This window comes from Triturus cristatus, chromosome 6 (assembly GCF_964204655.1).
Source record: "Triturus cristatus chromosome 6, aTriCri1.1, whole genome shotgun sequence".
NCBI lineage: Eukaryota > Metazoa > Chordata > Amphibia > Caudata > Salamandridae > Triturus > Triturus cristatus.
In genome coordinates this window covers 76,746,750-76,765,197 of record NC_140589.1, presented here as the reverse complement: position 1 = coordinate 76,765,197, position 18,448 = coordinate 76,746,750, and positions in this window count along the sequence as shown.

The window sequence follows — 18,448 nt, the reverse complement described above, 5'->3', positions numbered from 1 at the left end:
CGCACACTGGGTGGGTATTTGTATATTAATGAAGGGGCCCCGCCGCATTCTAAAACCATGGTACGCACACTGCGTGGTTATTTGTATATTAATGAAGGGGCCCCGCCCCACTTCTAAAGACCATGCCACGCACACTGCGTGGGTACTTGTATATTAATTAAGGGGCCTTGTCTGAGTTCTAAAGACCATGCCACGCACACTGGTGGGTATTTGTATATTAATGAAGGGGCCCCGTCCGAGTTCTAAACACCATGCCACGCACACTGGTGGGTATTCGTATATTAATGAAGGGGCCCCGCCCGAGTTCTAAAGACCATGACATGCACACTGGGTGGGTTTTTGTATATTAAAGAAGGGGCCCTGCCCGAGTTCGAAAGACCATGGCACGCACACTGCGTGGGTATTTGTATATTAATGAAGGGGCCCTGTCTGAGTTCTAAAGACCATGACACGCACACTGGTGGGTATTTGTATATTAATGAAGAGGCCCTACCCGAGTTCTAAAGACCATGACACGCACACTGGTGGGTTTTTGTATATTAATGAAGGGGCCCTGCCCGAGTTCTAAAGACCATGGCACGTACACTGGTGGGTATTTGTATATTAATGAAAGGGTCCCGCCCAAGTTCTAAAGACCATGCCATGCACACTGGTGGGTATTTGTATATTAATGAAGGGGCCCCGTCCGAGTTGTAAAGACCATGCCATGCACACTGGTGGGTATTTGTATACTAATGAAGGGGCCCCGCCCGACTTCTAAAGACCATGCCACGCACACTGGTGGGTATTTGTATATTAATGAAGGGGCCCCGTACGAGTTCTAAAGACCATGGCACGCACACTGCGTGGGTATTTGTTTATTGATGAAGGGGCCCTGCCCGAGTTCTAAAGAACATGGCACGCACACTGCTTGGATATTTGTTTATTAATGAAGGGGCCCTGCCCGAGTTCTAAAGACCATGACACGCACACTGGTGGGTATTTGTTTATTAACTAAGGGGCCCTGCCCGAGTTCTAAAGACCATGACACGCACTCTGGTGGGTTTTTTTATATTAATGAAGGGGCCCTGCCCGAGTTCTAAAGACCATGGCACGCACACTGCGTGGGTATTTGTATATTAATGAAGGGGCCCTGCCCGAGTTCTAAAGACCATGCCACGCACACTGGTGGGTATTTGTATATTAATGAAGGGGCCCGGCCCGAGTTCTAAAGACCATGCCACGCACACTGGTGGGTATTTGTATATTAATGAAGGGGCCCCGCCCGAGTTCTAAAGACGATGGCACGCACACTGGTGGGTATTTGTATAATAATGAAGGGGCCCGCCCGAGTTCTAAAGACCATGGCACGCACACTGGTGGGTATTTGTATATTAATGAAGGTGCCCCGCCCGAGTTCTAAAGACCATGACACGCACACTGGTGGGTATTTGTATATTAATGAAGGGACCCCGCCCGAGTTCTAAAGACCATGGCACGCACACTGGTGGGTATTTGTATTTTAATGAACGGGCCCCGCCCGATTTCTAAAGACCATGCCATGCACACTGGTGGGTATTTGTATATTAATGAAGGGGCCCCGCCCGAGTTCTAAAGACCGTCCACGCACACTGGTGGGTATTTGTATATTAATGAAGGGGCCCTGCCCAAGTTCTAAAGACGATGACACGCACGGCGTGGGTATTTGTATATTAATGAAGGGGCCCCGCCCGAGTTCTAAAGACCATGCCACGCACACTGGTGGGTATTTGTAAATTAATGAAGGGGCACCGCCCGAGTTCTAAAGACCATGGCACGTACACTGGTGGGTATTTGTATAATAATTAAGGGGCCCTACCCGAGTTCTAAAGACCATGGCACGCACACTGGTGGGTATTTGTATATTAAGGAAGGGGCCCTGCCCGAGTTCTAAAGACCATGGCACGTACACTGGTGGGTATTTGTATATTAATGAAGGGGTCCCGCCCGAGTTCTAAAGACCATGCCATGCACACTGGTGGGTATTTGTATATTAATGAAGGGGCCCCGTCCGAGTTGTAAAGACCATGCCATGCACACTGGTGGGTATTTGTATACTAATGAAGGGGCCCCGCCCGACTTCTAAAGACCATGGCACGCACACTGGGTGGGTATTTGTATATTAATGAAGGGGCCCCGCCGCATTCTAAAACCATGGTACGCACACTGCGTGGTTATTTGTATATTAATGAAGGGGCCCCGCCCCACTTCTAAAGACCATGCCACGCACACTGCGTGGGTACTTGTATATTAATTAAGGGGCCTTGTCTGAGTTCTAAAGACCATGCCACGCACACTGGTGGGTATTTGTATATTAATGAAGGGGCCCCGTCCGAGTTCTAAACACCATGCCACGCACACTGGTGGGTATTCGTATATTAATGAAGGGGCCCCGCCCGAGTTCTAAAGACCATGACATGCACACTGGGTGGGTTTTTGTATATTAAAGAAGGGGCCCTGCCCGAGTTCGAAAGACCATGGCACGCACACTGCGTGGGTATTTGTATATTAATGAAGGGGCCCTGTCTGAGTTCTAAAGACCATGACACGCACACTGGTGGGTATTTGTATATTAATGAAGAGGCCCTACCCGAGTTCTAAAGACCATGACACGCACACTGGTGGGTTTTTGTATATTAATGAAGGGGCCCTGCCCGAGTTCTAAAGACCATGGCACGCACACTGCGTGGGTATTTGTATATTAATGAAGGGGCCCTGCCCGAGTTCTAAAGACCATGACACGCACACTGGTGGGTATTTGTATAATAATGAAGGGGCCCTGCCCGAGTTCTAAAGACCATGCCACGCACACTGGTGGGTATTTGTATATTAATGAAGGGGCCCTACCAAAGTTCTAAAGACCATGACACGCACACTGGTGGGTATTTGTATATTAATGAAGGGGCCCGGCCCGAGTTCTAAAGACCATGCCACGCACACTGGTGGGTATTTGTCAATTAATGAAGGGGCCCCGTCCGAGTTCTAAAGACCATGGCACGCACACTGGTGGGTATTCGTATATTAATGAAGGGGCCCCGCCCGAGTTCTAAAGACCATGACATGCACACTGGGTGGGTTTTTGTATATTAAAGAAGGGGCCCTGCCCGAGTTCGAAAGACCATGGCACGCACACTGCGTGGGTATTTGTATATTAATGAAGGGGCCCTGTCTGAGTTCTAAAGACCATGACACGCACACTGGTGGGTATTTGTATATTAATGAAGAGGCCCTACCCGAGTTCTAAAGACCATGACACGCACACTGGTGGGTTTTTGTATATTAATGAAGGGGCCCTGCCCGAGTTCTAAAGACCATGGCACGCACACTGGTGGGTATTTGAATATTAATGAAGGGGCCCCGTCCGAGTTCTAATGACCATGTCACGCACACTGGTGGGTATTTGTATATTAATGAAGGGGCCCCGTCCGAGTTCTAAAGACCATGCCACGCACACTGGTGGGTATTTGTATATTAATGAAGGGGCCCCGTACGAGTTCTAAAGACCATGGCACGCACACTGCGTGGGTATTTGTTTATTGATGAAGGGGCCCTGCCCGAGTTCTAAAGAACATGGCACGCACACTGCTTGGATATTTGTTTATTAATGAAGGGGCCCTGCCCGAGTTCTAAAGACCATGACACGCACACTGGTGGGTATTTGTTTATTAACTAAGGGGCCCTGCCCGAGTTCTAAAGACCATGACATGCACTCTGGTGGGTATTTGGATATAAACAAAGGGGCCCTGCCCGAGTTCTAAAGACCATGACACGCACACTGGTGGGCATTTGTATATTAACGAAGGGGCCCTGCCCGAGTTCTAAAGACCATGGCACGCACCCTGGCGGGTATTTGTATATTAACGAAGGGGCCCTGCCCGACATCTAAATACCATGGCACGTTCACTGGGTGGATATTTGTATATTAACAAAAGGGGCCCTGCCCGAGTTCTAAAGACCATGCCACGCACACTGCGTGGGTATTTGTATTGTAATGAAGGGGCCCTGCCCGACTTCTAAAGACCATGCCACGCACACTGGTGGCTATTTGTATATTAATGAAGGGGCCCCGCCCGAGTTCTAAAGACCATGGCACGCACACTGCGTGGTCATTTGTTTATTAATGAAGGGGCCCTGCCCGAGTTCTAAAGACCATGGCACACACACTGCGTGGGTATTTGTATATTAATGAAGGGGCCCTGCCCGAGTTCTAAAGACCATGGCACGCACACTGGTGGGTATTTGTATATTAACAAAGGGGCCCTGCCCGAGTTCTAAAGACCATGACACGCACACTGGTGGGGATTTGTATATTAACGAAGGGGCCCTGCCCGAGTTCTAAAGACCATGGCACGCACACTGGCGGGTATTTGTATATTAATGAAGGGGCCCTGCCCGACATCTAAATACCATGGCACGCACACTGGGTGGGTATTTGTATACTAACGATGGGTCCCTGCCCGAGTTCTAAAGACCATGCCACGCACACTGCGTGGGTATTTGTATATTAATGAAGGGGCCCTGCCCTAGTTCTAAAGACCATGCCCCGCACACTGCGTGGGTATTTGTATATTAATGAAGGGGCCCTGTCCGATTTCTATAGACCATGCCATGCACACTGGTGGGTATTTGTATATTAATGAAGGGGCCCTGCCCGACTTCTAAGGACCATAGCACGCACACTGGTGGGTATTTGAATATTAATGAAGGGGCCCCGTCCGAGTTCTAATGACCATGTCACGCACACTGGTGGGTATTTGTATATTAATGAAGGGGCCCCGTCCGAGTTCTAAAGACCATGCCACGCACACTGGTGGGTATTTGTATATTAATGAAGGGGCCCCGTACGAGTTCTAAAGACCATGGCACGCACACTGCGTGGGTATTTGTTTATTGATGAAGGGGCCCTGCTCGAGTTCTAAAGAACATGGCACGCACACTGCTTGGATATTTGTTTATTAATGAAGGGGCCCTGCCCGAGTTCTAAAGACCATGACACGCACACTGGTGGGTATTTGTTTATTAACTAAGGGGCCCTGCCCGAGTTCTAAAGACCATGACACGCACTCTGGTGGGTATTTGGATATAAACAAAGGGGCCCTGCCCGAGTTCTAAAGACCATGACACGCACACTGGTGGGCATTTGTATATTAACGAAGGGGCCCTGCCCGAGTTCTAAAGACCATGGCACGCACCCTGGCGGGTATTTGTATATTAACGAAGGGGCCCTGCCCGACATCTAAATACCATGGCACGTTCACTGGGTGGATATTTGTATATTAACAAAAGGGGCCCTGCCCGAGTTCTAAAGACCATGCCACGCACACTGGGTGGGTATTTGTATATTAATGAAGGGGCCCTGCCCTAGTTCTAAAGACCATGCCACGCACACTGCCTGGGTATTTGTATTGTAATGAAGGGGCCCTGCCTGACTTCTAAAGACCATGCCACGCACACTGGTGGGTATTTGTATATTAATGAAGGGGCCCCGTCTGAGTTCTAAAGACCATGCCACGCACACTGGTGGGTATTTCTATATAAATGAAGGGGCCCCGCCCGAGTTCCAAAGACCATGGCACGCACATTGCGTGGGTATTTGTTTATTGATGAAGGGGCCCTGCCCGAGTTCTAAAGAACATGGCACGCACACTGCTTGGATATTTGTTTATTAATGAAGGGGCCCTGCCCGAGTTCTAAAGACCATGACACGCACACTGGTGGGTATTTGTTTATTAACTAAGGGGCCCTGCCCGAGTTCTAAAGACCATGACACGCACTCTGGTGGGTATTTGTATATAAACAAAGGGGCCCTGCCCGAGTTCTAAAGACCATGACACGCACACTGGTGGGCATTTGTATATTAACGAAGGGGCCCTGCCCGAGTTCTAAAGACCATGGCACGCACCCTGGCGGGTATTTGTATATTAACGAAGGGGCCCTGCCCGACATCTAAATACCATGGCACGTACACTGGGTGGATATTTGTATATTAACGAAGGGGCCCTGCCCGAGTTCTAAAGACCATGCCACGCACACTGGGTGGGTATTTGTATATTAATGAAGGGGCCCTGCCCTAGTTCTAAAGACCATGCCACGCACACTGCGTGGGTATTTGTATTGTAATGAAGGGGCCCTGCCCGACTTCTAAAGACCATGCCACGCACACTGGTGGGTATTTGTATATTAATGAAGGGGCCCCGTCCGAGTTCTAAAGACCATGCCACGCACACTGGTGGGTATTTGTATATTAATGAAGGGGCCCCGCCCGAGTTCTAAAGACCATGGCACGCACACTGCGTGGGTATTTGTTTATTAATGAAGGGGCCCTGCCCGAGTTCTAAAGACCATGCCACGCACACTGCGTGGGTATTTGTATTTTAATGAAGGGGTCCTGCCCGACTTCTAAAGACCATGCCGCGCACACTGTTGGGTATTTGTATATTAATGAAGGGGCCCTGCCCGATTTCTAAAGACCATGCCACGCACACTGGTGGGTATTTGTATATTAATGAAGGGGCCCTGCCCGAGTTCTAAAGACCATGGCACGCACACTGGTGGTCATTTGTATATTAATGAAGGGGCCCTGCCCGACTTCTAAAGACCATAGCACGCACACTGGTGGTTATTTGCATATTAATGAAGGGGCCCTGCCCGAGTTCTAAAGACTATGACACGCACACTGGTGGTTATTTGTATATTAATGAAGGGGCCCTGCCCGAGTTCTAAAGACCATGGCACGCACATTGGTTGTTATTTGTATATTAATGAAGGGGCCCTGCCCGAGTTCTAAAGACCATGGCACCCACACTGCGTGGGTATTTGTATATTAATGAAGGGGCTCTGCCCGAGTTCTAAAGAGCATGGCACGCACACTGGGTGGGTATTTGTATATTAATGAAGGGGCCCTGCCCGAGTTCTAAAGACCATGACATGCACACTGGGTGGGTTTTTGTATATTAAAGAAGGGGCCCTGCCCGAGTTCGAAAGACCATGGCACGCACACTGCGTGGATATTTGTATATTAATGAAGGGGCCATGCCCGAGTTCTAAAGACCATGACACGCACACTGGTGGGTATTTGTATATCAATGAAGAGGCCCTACCCGAGTTCCAAAGACCATGACACTCACACTGGTGGGTTTTGTTATATTAATGAAGGGGCCCTGCCCGAGTTCTAAAGACCATGGCACGCACACTGGTGGGTATTTGTATATTAATGAAGGGGCCCTGCTCGAGTTCTAAAGACCATGGCACGCACACTGGTGGTCATTTGTATATTAATGAAGGGGCCCTGCCCGACTTCTAAAGACCATAGCACGCACACTGGTGGTTATTTGCATATTAATGAAGGGGCCCTGCCCGAGTTCTAAAGACTATGACACGCACACTGGTGGTTATTTGTATACTAATGAAGGGGCCCTGCCCGAGTTCTAAAGACCATGGCACGCACATTGGTTGTTATTTGTATATTAATGAAGGGGCCCTGCCCGAGTTCTAAAGACCATGGCACCCACACTGCGTGGGTATTTGTATATTAATGAAGGGGCCCTGCCCGAGTTCTAAAGAGCATGGCACGCACACTGGGTGTGTATTTGTATATTAATGAAGGGGCCCTGCCCGAGTTCTAAAGACCATGACATGCACACTGGGTGGGTTTTTGTATATTAAAGAAGGGGCCCTGCCCGAGTTCGAAAGACCATGGCACGCACACTGCGTGGGTATTTGTATATTAATGAAGGGGCCCTGCCCGAGTTCTAAAGACCATGACACGCACACTGGTGGGTATTTGTATATCAATGAAGAGGCCCTACCCGAGTTCCAAAGACCATGACACTCACACTGGTGGTTTTTTTTATATTAATGAAGGGGCCCTGCCCGAGTTCTAAAGACCATGGCACGCACACTGCGTGGGTATTTGTATATTAATGAAGGGGCCCTGCCCGAGTTCTAAAGACCATGCCACGCACACTGGTGGGTATTTGTATATTAATGAAGGGGCCCGGCCCGAGTTCTAAAGACCATGCCACGCACACTGGTGGGTATTTGTATATTAATGAAGGGGCCCCGCCCGAGTTCTAAAGACGATGGCACGCACACTGGTGGGTATTTGTATAATAATGAAGGGGCCCGCCCGAGTTCTAAAGACCATGGCACGCACACTGGTGGGTATTTGTATATTAATGAAGGTGCCCCGCCCGAGTTCTAAAGACCATGACACGCACACTGGTGGGTATTTGTATATTAATGAAGGGACCCCGCCCGAGTTCTAAAGACCATGGCACGCACACTGGTGGGTATTTGTATTTTAATGAACGGGCCCCGCCCGATTTCTAAAGACCATGCCATGCACACTGGTGGGTATTTGTATATTAATGAAGGGGCCCCGCCCGAGTTCTAAAGACCGTCCACGCACACTGGTGGGTATTTGTATATTAATGAAGGGGCCCTGCCCAAGTTCTAAAGACGATGACACGCACGGCGTGGGTATTTGTATATTAATGAAGGGGCCCCGCCCGAGTTCTAAAGACCATGCCACGCACACTGGTGGGTATTTGTAAATTAATGAAGGGGCACCGCCCGAGTTCTAAAGACCATGGCACGTACACTGGTGGGTATTTGTATAATAATTAAGGGGCCCTACCCGAGTTCTAAAGACCATGGCACGCACACTGGTGGGTATTTGTATATTAAGGAAGGGGCCCTGCCCGAGTTCTAAAGACCATGGCACGTACACTGGTGGGTATTTGTATATTAATGAAGGGGTCCCGCCCGAGTTCTAAAGACCATGCCATGCACACTGGTGGGTATTTGTATATTAATGAAGGGGCCCCGTCCGAGTTGTAAAGACCATGCCATGCACACTGGTGGGTATTTGTATACTAATGAAGGGGCCCCGCCCGACTTCTAAAGACCATGGCACGCACACTGGGTGGGTATTTGTATATTAATGAAGGGGCCCCGCCGCATTCTAAAACCATGGTACGCACACTGCGTGGTTATTTGTATATTAATGAAGGGGCCCCGCCCCACTTCTAAAGACCATGCCACGCACACTGCGTGGGTACTTGTATATTAATTAAGGGGCCTTGTCTGAGTTCTAAAGACCATGCCACGCACACTGGTGGGTATTTGTATATTAATGAAGGGGCCCCGTCCGAGTTCTAAACACCATGCCACGCACACTGGTGGGTATTCGTATATTAATGAAGGGGCCCCGCCCGAGTTCTAAAGACCATGACATGCACACTGGGTGGGTTTTTGTATATTAAAGAAGGGGCCCTGCCCGAGTTCGAAAGACCATGGCACGCACACTGCGTGGGTATTTGTATATTAATGAAGGGGCCCTGTCTGAGTTCTAAAGACCATGACACGCACACTGGTGGGTATTTGTATATTAATGAAGAGGCCCTACCCGAGTTCTAAAGACCATGACACGCACACTGGTGGGTTTTTGTATATTAATGAAGGGGCCCTGCCCGAGTTCTAAAGACCATGGCACGCACACTGCGTGGGTATTTGTATATTAATGAAGGGGCCCTGCCCGAGTTCTAAAGACCATGACACGCACACTGGTGGGTATTTGTATAATAATGAAGGGGCCCTGCCCGAGTTCTAAAGACCATGCCACGCACACTGGTGGGTATTTGTATATTAATGAAGGGGCCCTACCAAAGTTCTAAAGACCATGACACGCACACTGGTGGGTATTTGTATATTAATGAAGGGGCCCGGCCCGAGTTCTAAAGACCATGCCACGCACACTGGTGGGTATTTGTCAATTAATGAAGGGGCCCCGTCCGAGTTCTAAAGACCATGGCACGCACACTGGTGGGTATTTGTATATTAATGAAGGTGCCCCGCCCGAGTTCTAAAGATCAATTCACGCACACTGGTGGGTATTTGTATATTAATGAAGGGACCCCGCCCGAGTTCTAAAGACCATGGCACGCACACTGGTGGGTATTTGTATTTTAATGAAGGGGCCCCGCCCGATTTCTAAAGACCATGCCATGCACACTGGTGGGTATTTGTATATTAATGAAGGGGCCCCGCCCGAGTTCTAAAGACCGTCCACGCACACTGGTGGGTATTTGTATATTAGTGAAGGGGCCCCGCCCGAGTTCTTAAGACCATGCCACGCACACTGGTGGGTATTTGTATACTAATGAAGGGGCCCTGCCCAAGTTCTAAAGACCATGACACGCACGGCGTGGGTATTTGTATATTAATGAAGGGGCCCCGCCCGAGTTCTAAAGACCTTGGCACGTACACTGGTGGTTATTTGTATATTAATGAAGGGGCCCTACCCGAGTTCTAAAGACCATGGCACGTACACTGGTGGGTATTTGTATATTAAGGAAGGGGCCATGCCCGAGTTCTAAAGACCATGGCACGTACACTGGTGGGTATTTGTATATTAATGAAGGGGTCCCGCCCGAGTTCTAAAGACCTTGCCATGCACACTGGTGGGTATTTGTATATTAATGAAGGGGCCCCGTCCGAGTTGTAAAGATCATGCCATGCACACTGGTAGGTATATGTATACTAAAGAAGGGGCCCCGCCCGACTTCTAAAGACCATGGCACGCACACTGGGTGGGTATTTGTATATCAATGAAGGGGCCCCGCCTGACTTCTAAAGACCATGGTACGCACACTGCGTGGGTATTTGTATATTAATGAAGGGGCCCCACCCCACTTCTAAAGACCATGCCACGCACACTGCGTGGGTATTTGTATATTAATTAAGGGGCCTTGTCTGAGTTCTAAAGACCATGCCACGCACAGTGGTGGGTATTTGTATATTAATGAAGGGGCCCCGTCCGAGTTCTAAACACCATGCCACGCACACTGGTGGGTATTTGTATATTAATGAAGGGGCCCCGCCCGAGTTCTAAAGACCATGGCACGCACACTGCATGGGTATTTGTATATTAATGAAGGGGCCCTGCCCGAGTTCTAAAGACCATGGCACGCACACTGCGTGGGTATTCGTCTATTAATGAAGGGGCCCTGCCTGAGTTCTAAAGACCATGGCACGCACACTGGTGGGTATTTTTATATATGTTAATGAAGGGGCCCCGCCCGACTTCTAAAGACCATGCCATGCACACTGCGTGGGTATTTGTATATTAATGAAGGGGCCCCGTCCGAGTTCTAAGGACCATGCCACGCACACTGGGGGGAATTTGTATATTAATGAAGGGGCCCCGTCCGAGTTATAAAGACCATGCCACGCACCCTGGTGGGTATTTGTATATTAATGAAGGGGCCCCGCCCGAGTTCTAAAGACCATGGCACGCACACTGCGTGGGTATTTGTTTATTAAAGAAGGGGCCCTGCCCGAATTCTAAAGACCATGGCACGCACACTGCGTGGATATTTGTTTATTAATGAAGGGGCCCTGCCCGAGTCCTAAAGACCATGACACGCACACTGGTGGGTATTTGTTTATTAACTAAGGGGCCCTGCCCGAGTTCTAAAGACCATGACACGCACACTGGTGGGTATTTGTATATTAACGAAGGGACCCTGCCCGAGTTCTAAAGACCATGACACGCACACTGGTGGGCATTTGTATATTAACGAAGGGGCCCTGCCCGAGTTCTAAAGACCATGGCACGCACCCTGGCGGGTATTTGTATATTAACGAAGGGGCCCTGCCCGACATCTAAATACCATGGCACGTACACTGGGTGGGTATTTGTATATTAACGAAGGGGCCTTGCCCGAGTTCTAAAGACCATTCCACGCACACTGGGTGGGTATTTGTATATTAATGAAGGGGCCCTGCCCTAGTTCTAAAGACCATGCCACGCACACTGCGTGGGTATTTGTATTGTAATGAAGGGGCCCTGCCCGACTTCTAAAGACCATGCCACGCACACTGGTGGCTATTTGTATATTAATGAAGGGGCCCCGCCCGAGTTCTAAAGACCATGGCACGCACACTGCGTGGTCATTTGTTTATTAATGAAGGGGCCCTGCCCGAGTTCTAAAGACCATGGCACACACACTGCGTGGGTATTTGTATATTAATGAAGGGGCCCTGCCCGAGTTCTAAAGACCATGGCACGCACAGTGGTGGGTATTTGTATATTAACGAAGGGGCCCTGCCCGAGTTCTAAAGACCATGGCACGCACACTGGCTGGTATTTGTATATTAATGAAGGGGCCCTGCCCGACATCTAAATACCATGGCACGCACACTGGGTGGGTATTTGTATACTAACGAAGGGTCCCTGCCCGAGTTCTAAAGACCATGCCACGCACACTGCGTGGGTATTTGTATATTAATGAAGGGGCCCTGCCCGATTTCTATAGACCATGCCATGCACACTGGTGGGTATTTGTATATTAATGAAGGGGCCCTGCCCGACTTCTAAGGACCATAGCACGCACACTGGTGGGTATTTGAATATTAATGAAGGGGCCCCGTCCGAGTTCTAATGACCATGTCACGCACACTGGTGGGTATTTGTATATTAATGAAGGGGCCCCGTCCGAGTTCTAAAGACCATGCCACGCACACTGGTGGGTATTTGTATATTAATGAAGGGGCCCCGTACGAGTTCTAAAGACCATGGCACGCACACTGCGTGGGTATTTGTTTATTGATGAAGGGGCCCTGCCCGAGTTCTAAAGAACATGGCACGCACACTGCTTGGATATTTGTTTATTAATGAAGGGGCCATGCCCGAGTTCTAAAGACCATGACACGCACACTGGTGGGTATTTGTTTATTAACTAAGGGGCCCTGCCCGAGTTCTAAAGACCATGACACGCACTCTGGTGGGTATTTGTATATAAACAAAGGGGCCCTGCCCGAGTTCTAAAGACCATGACACGCACACTGGTGGGCATTTGTATATTAACGAAGGGGCCCTGCCCGAGTTCTAAAGACCATGGCACGCACCCTGGCGGGTATTTGTATATTAACGAAGGGGCCCTGCCCGACATCTAAATACCATGGCACGTTCACTGGGTGGATATTTGTATATTAACGAAGGGGCCCTGCCCGAGTTCTAAAGACCATGCCACGCACACTGGGTGGGTATTTGTATATTAATGAAGGGGCCCTGCCCTAGTTCTAAAGACCATGCCACGCACACTGCGTGGGTATTTCTTTGTAATGAAGGGGCCCTGCCTGACTTCTAAAGACCATGCCACGCACACTGGTGGGTATTTGATTATTAATGAAGGGGCCCCGTCTGAGTTCTAAAGACCATGCCACGCACACTGGTTGGTATTTGTATATTAATGAAGGGGCCCCGCCCGAGTTCTAAAGACCATGGCACGCACACTGCGTGGGTATTTGTTTATTGATGAAGGGGCCCTGCCCGAGTTCTAAAGAACATGGCACGCACACTGCTTGGATATTTGTTTATTAATGAAGGGGCCCTGCCCGAGTTCTAAAGACCATGACACGCACACTGGTGGGTATTTGTTTATTAACTAAGGGGCCCTGCCCGAGTTCTAAAGACCATGACACGCACTCTGGTGGGTATTTGTATATAAACAAAGGGGCCTTGCCCGAGTTCTAAAGACCATGACACGCACACTGGTGGGCATTTGTATATTAACGAAGGGGCCCTGCCCGAGTTCTAAAGACCATGGCACGCACCCTGGCGGGTATTTGTATATTAACGAAGGGGCCCTGCCCGACATCTAAATACCATGGCACGTACACTGGGTGGATATTTGTATATTAACGAAGGGGCCCTGCCCGAGTTCTAAAGACCATGCCACGCACACTGGGTGGGTATTTGTATATTAATGAAGGGGCCCTGCCCTAGTTCTAAAGACCATGCCACGCACACTGCGTGGGTATTTGTATTGTAATGAAGGGGCCCTGCCCGACTTCTAAAGACCATGACACGCACACTGGTGGGTATTTGTATATTAATGAAGGGGCCCCGTCCGAGTTCTAAAGACCATGCCACGCACACTGGTGGGTATTTGTATGTTAATGAAGGGGCCCCGCCCGAGTTCTAAAGACCATGGCACGCTCACTGCGTGGGTATTTGTTTCTTAATGAAGGGGCCCTGCCCGAGTTCTAAAGACCATGCCACGCACACTGCGTGGGTATTTGTATTTTAATGAAGGGGCCCTGCCCGACTTCTAAAGACCATGCCGCGCACACTGTTGGGTATTTGTATATTAATGAAGGGGCCCTGCCCGATTTCTAAAGACCATGCCACGCACACTGGTGGGTATTTGTATATTAATGAAGGGGCCCTGCCCGAGTTCTAAAGACCATGGCACGCACACTGGTGGTCATTTGTATATTAATGAAGGGGCCCTGCCCGACTTCTAAAGACCATAGCACGCACACTGGTGGTTATTTGCATATTAATGAAGGGGCCCTGCCCGAGTTCTAAAGACTATGACACGCACACTGGTGGTTATTTGTATATTAATGAAGGGGCCCTGCCCGAGTTCTAAAGACCATGGCACGCACATTGGTTGTTATTTGTATATTAATGAAGGGGCCCTGCCCGAGTTCTAAAGACCATGGCACCCACACTGCGTGGGTATTTGTATATTAATGAAGGGGCCCTGCCCGAGTTCTAAAGAGCATGGCACGCACACTGGGTGGGTATTTGTATATTAATGAAGGGGCCCTGCCCGAGTTCTAAAGACCTTGACATGCACACTGGCTGGGTTTTTGTATATTAAAGAAGGGGCCCTGCCCGAGTTCGAAAGACCATGGCACGCACACTGCGTGGATATTTGTATATTAATGAAGGGGCCCTGCCCGAGTTCTAAAGACCATGACACGCACACTGGTGGGTATTTGTATATCAATGAAGAGGCCCTACCCGAGTTCCAAAGACCATGACACTCACACTGGTGGGTTTTTTTATATTAATGAAGGGGCCCTGCCCGAGTTCTAAAGACCATGGCACGCACACTGCGTGGGTATTTGTATATTAATGAAGGGGCCCTGCCCGAGTTCTAAAGACCATGACACGCACACTGGTGGGTATTTGTATAATAATGAAGGGGCACTGCCCGAGTTCTAAAGACCATGCCACGCACACTGGTGGGTATTTGTATATTAATGAAGGGGCCCTACCCGAGTTCTAAAGACCATGACACACACTGGTGGGTATTTGTATATTAATGAAGGGGCCCGGCCCGAGTTCTAAAGACCATGCCACGCACACTGGTGGGTATTTATATATTAATGAAGGGGCCCCGCCCGAGTTCTAAAGACCATGGCACGCACACTGGTGGGTATTTGTATAATAATGAAGGGGCCCGCCCGAGTTCTAAAGACCATGGCACGCACACTGGTGGGTATTTGTATATTAATGAAGGTGCCCCGCCCGAGTTCTAAAGACCATGACACGCACACTGGTGGGTATTTGTATATTAATGAAGGGACCCCGCCCCAGTTCTAAAGACCATGGCACGCACACTGGTGGGTATTTGTATTTTAATGAAGGGGCCCCGCCCGATTTCTAAAGACCATGCCATGCACACTGGTGGGTATTTGTATATTAATGAAGGGGCTCCGCCCGAGTTCTAAAGACCGTCCACGCACACTGGTGGGTATTTGTATATTAATGAAGGGGCCCCGCCCGAGTTCTAAAGACCATGCCACGCACACTGGTGGGTATTTGTATACTAATGAAGGGGCCCTGCCCAAGTTCTAAAGACGATGACACGCACGGCGTGGGTATTTGTATATTAATGAAGGGGCCCCGCCTGAGTTCTAAAGACCATGCCACGCACACTGGTGGGTATTTGTAAATTAATGAAGGGGCACCGCCCGAGTTCTAAAGACCATGGCACGTACACTGGTGGGTATTTGTATAATAATGAAGGGGCCCTACCCGAGTTCTAAAGACCATGGCACGCACACTGGTGGGTATTTGTATATTAATGAAGAGGCCCCGTCCGAGTTGTAAAGACCATGCCATGCACACTGGTGGGTATTTGTATACTAATGAAGGGGCCCCGCCCGACTTCTAAAGACCATGGCACGCACACTGGGTGGGTATTTGTATATTAATGAAGGGGCCCCGTACGAGTTCTAAAGACCATGGCACGCACACTGCGTGGGTATTTGTTTATTGATGAAGGGGCCCTGCCCGAGTTCTAAAGAACATGGCACGCACACTGCTTGGATATTTGTTTATTAATGAAGGGGCCCTGCCCGAGTTCTAAAGACCATGACACGCACACTGGTGGGTATTTGTTTATTAACTAAGGGGCCCTGCCCGAGTTCTAAAGACCATGACACGCACTCTGGTGGGTATTTGTATATAAACAAAGGGGCCCTGCCCGAGTTCTAAAGACCATGACACGCTCACTGGTGGGCATTTGTATATTAACGAAGGGGCCCTGCCCGAGTTCTAAAGACCATGGCATGCACCCTGGCGGGTATTTGTATATTAACGAAGGGGCCCTGCCCGACATCTAAATACCACGGCACGTTCACTGGGTGGATATTTGTATATTAACGAAGGGGCCCTGCCCGAGTTCTAAAGACCATGCCACGCACACTGGGTGGGTATTTGTATATTAATGAAGGGGCCCTGCCCTAGTTCTAAAGACCATGCCACGCACACTGCGTGGGTATTTGTATTGTAATGAAGGGGCCCTGCCTGACTTCTAAAGACCATGCCACGCACACTGGTGGGTATTTGATTATTAATGAAGGGGCCCCGTCTGAGTTCTAAAGACCATGCCACGCACACTGGTTGGTATTTGTATATTAATGAAGGGGCCCCGCCCGAGTTCTAAAGACCATGGCACGCACACTGCGTGGGTATTTGTTTATTGATGAAGGGGCCCTGCCCGAGTTCTAAAGAACATGGCACGCACACTGCTTGGATATTTGTTTATTAATGAAGGGGCCCTGCCCGAGTTCTAAAGACCATGACACGCACACTGGTGGGTATTTGTTTATTAACTAAGGGGCCCTGCCCGAGTTCTAAAGACCATGACAAGCACTCTGGTGGGTATTTGTATATAAACAAAGGGGCCTTGCCCGAGTTCTAAAGACCATGACACGCACACTGGTGGGCATTTGTATATTAACGAAGGGGCCCTGCCCGAGTTCTAAAGACCATGGCACGCACCCTGGCGGGTATTTGTATATTAACGAAGGGGCCCTGCCCGACATCTAAATACCATGGCACGTACACTGGGTGGATATTTGTATATTAACGAAGGGGCCCTGCCCGAGTTCTAAAGACCATGCCACGCACACTGGGTGGGTATTTGTATATTAATGAAGGGGCCCTGCCCTAGTTCTAAAGACCATGCCACGCACACTGCGTGGGTATTTGTATTGTAATGAAGGGGCCCTGCCCGACTTCTAAAGACCATGACACGCACACTGGTGGGTATTTGTATATTAATGAAGGGGCCCCGTCCGAGTTCTAAAGACCATGCCACGCACACTGGTGGGTATTTGTATATTAATGAAGGGGCCCCGCCCGAGTTCTAAAGACCATGGCACGCTCACTGCGTGGGTATTTGTTTCTTAATGAAGGGGCCCTGCCCGAGTTCTAAAGACCATGCCACGCACACTGCGTGGGTATTTGCATTTTAATGAAGGGGCCCTGCCCGACTTCTAAAGACCATGCCGCGCACACTGTTGGGTATTTGTATATTAATGAAGGGGCCCTGCCCGATTTCTAAAGACCATGCCACGCACACTGGTGGGTATTTGTATATTAATGAAGGGGCCCTGCCCGAGTTCTAAAGACCATGGCACGCACACTGGTGGTCATTTGTATATTAATGAAGGGGCCCTGCCCGACTTCTAAAGACCATAGCACGCACACTGGTGGTTATTTGCATATTAATGAAGGGGCCCTGCCCGAGTTCTAAAGACTATGACACGCACACTGGTGGTTATTTGTATATTAATGAAGGGGCCCTGCCCGAGTTCTAAAGACCATGGCACGCACATTGGTTGTTATTTGTATATTAATGAAGGGGCCCTGGCCGAGTTCTAAAGACCATGGCACCCACACTGCGTGGGTATTTGTATATTAATGAAGGGGCCCTGCCCGAGTTCTAAAGAGCATGGCACGCACACTGGGTGGGTATTTGTATATTAATGAAGGGGCCCTGCCCGAGTTCTAAAGACCATGACATGCACACTGTGTGGGTTTTTGTATATTAAAGAAGGGGCCCTGCCCGAGTTCGAAAGACCATGGCACGCACACTGCGTGGATATTTGTATATTAATGAAGGGGCCCTGCCCGAGTTCTAAAGACCATGACACGCACACTGGTGGGTATTTGTATATCAATGAAGAGGCCCTACCCGAGTTCCAAAGACCATGACACTCACACTGGTGGTTTTTTTTATATTAATGAAGGGGCCCTGCCCGAGTTCTAAAGACCATGGCACGCACACTGCGTGGGTATTTGTATATTAATGAAGGGGCCCTGCCCGAGTTCTAAAGA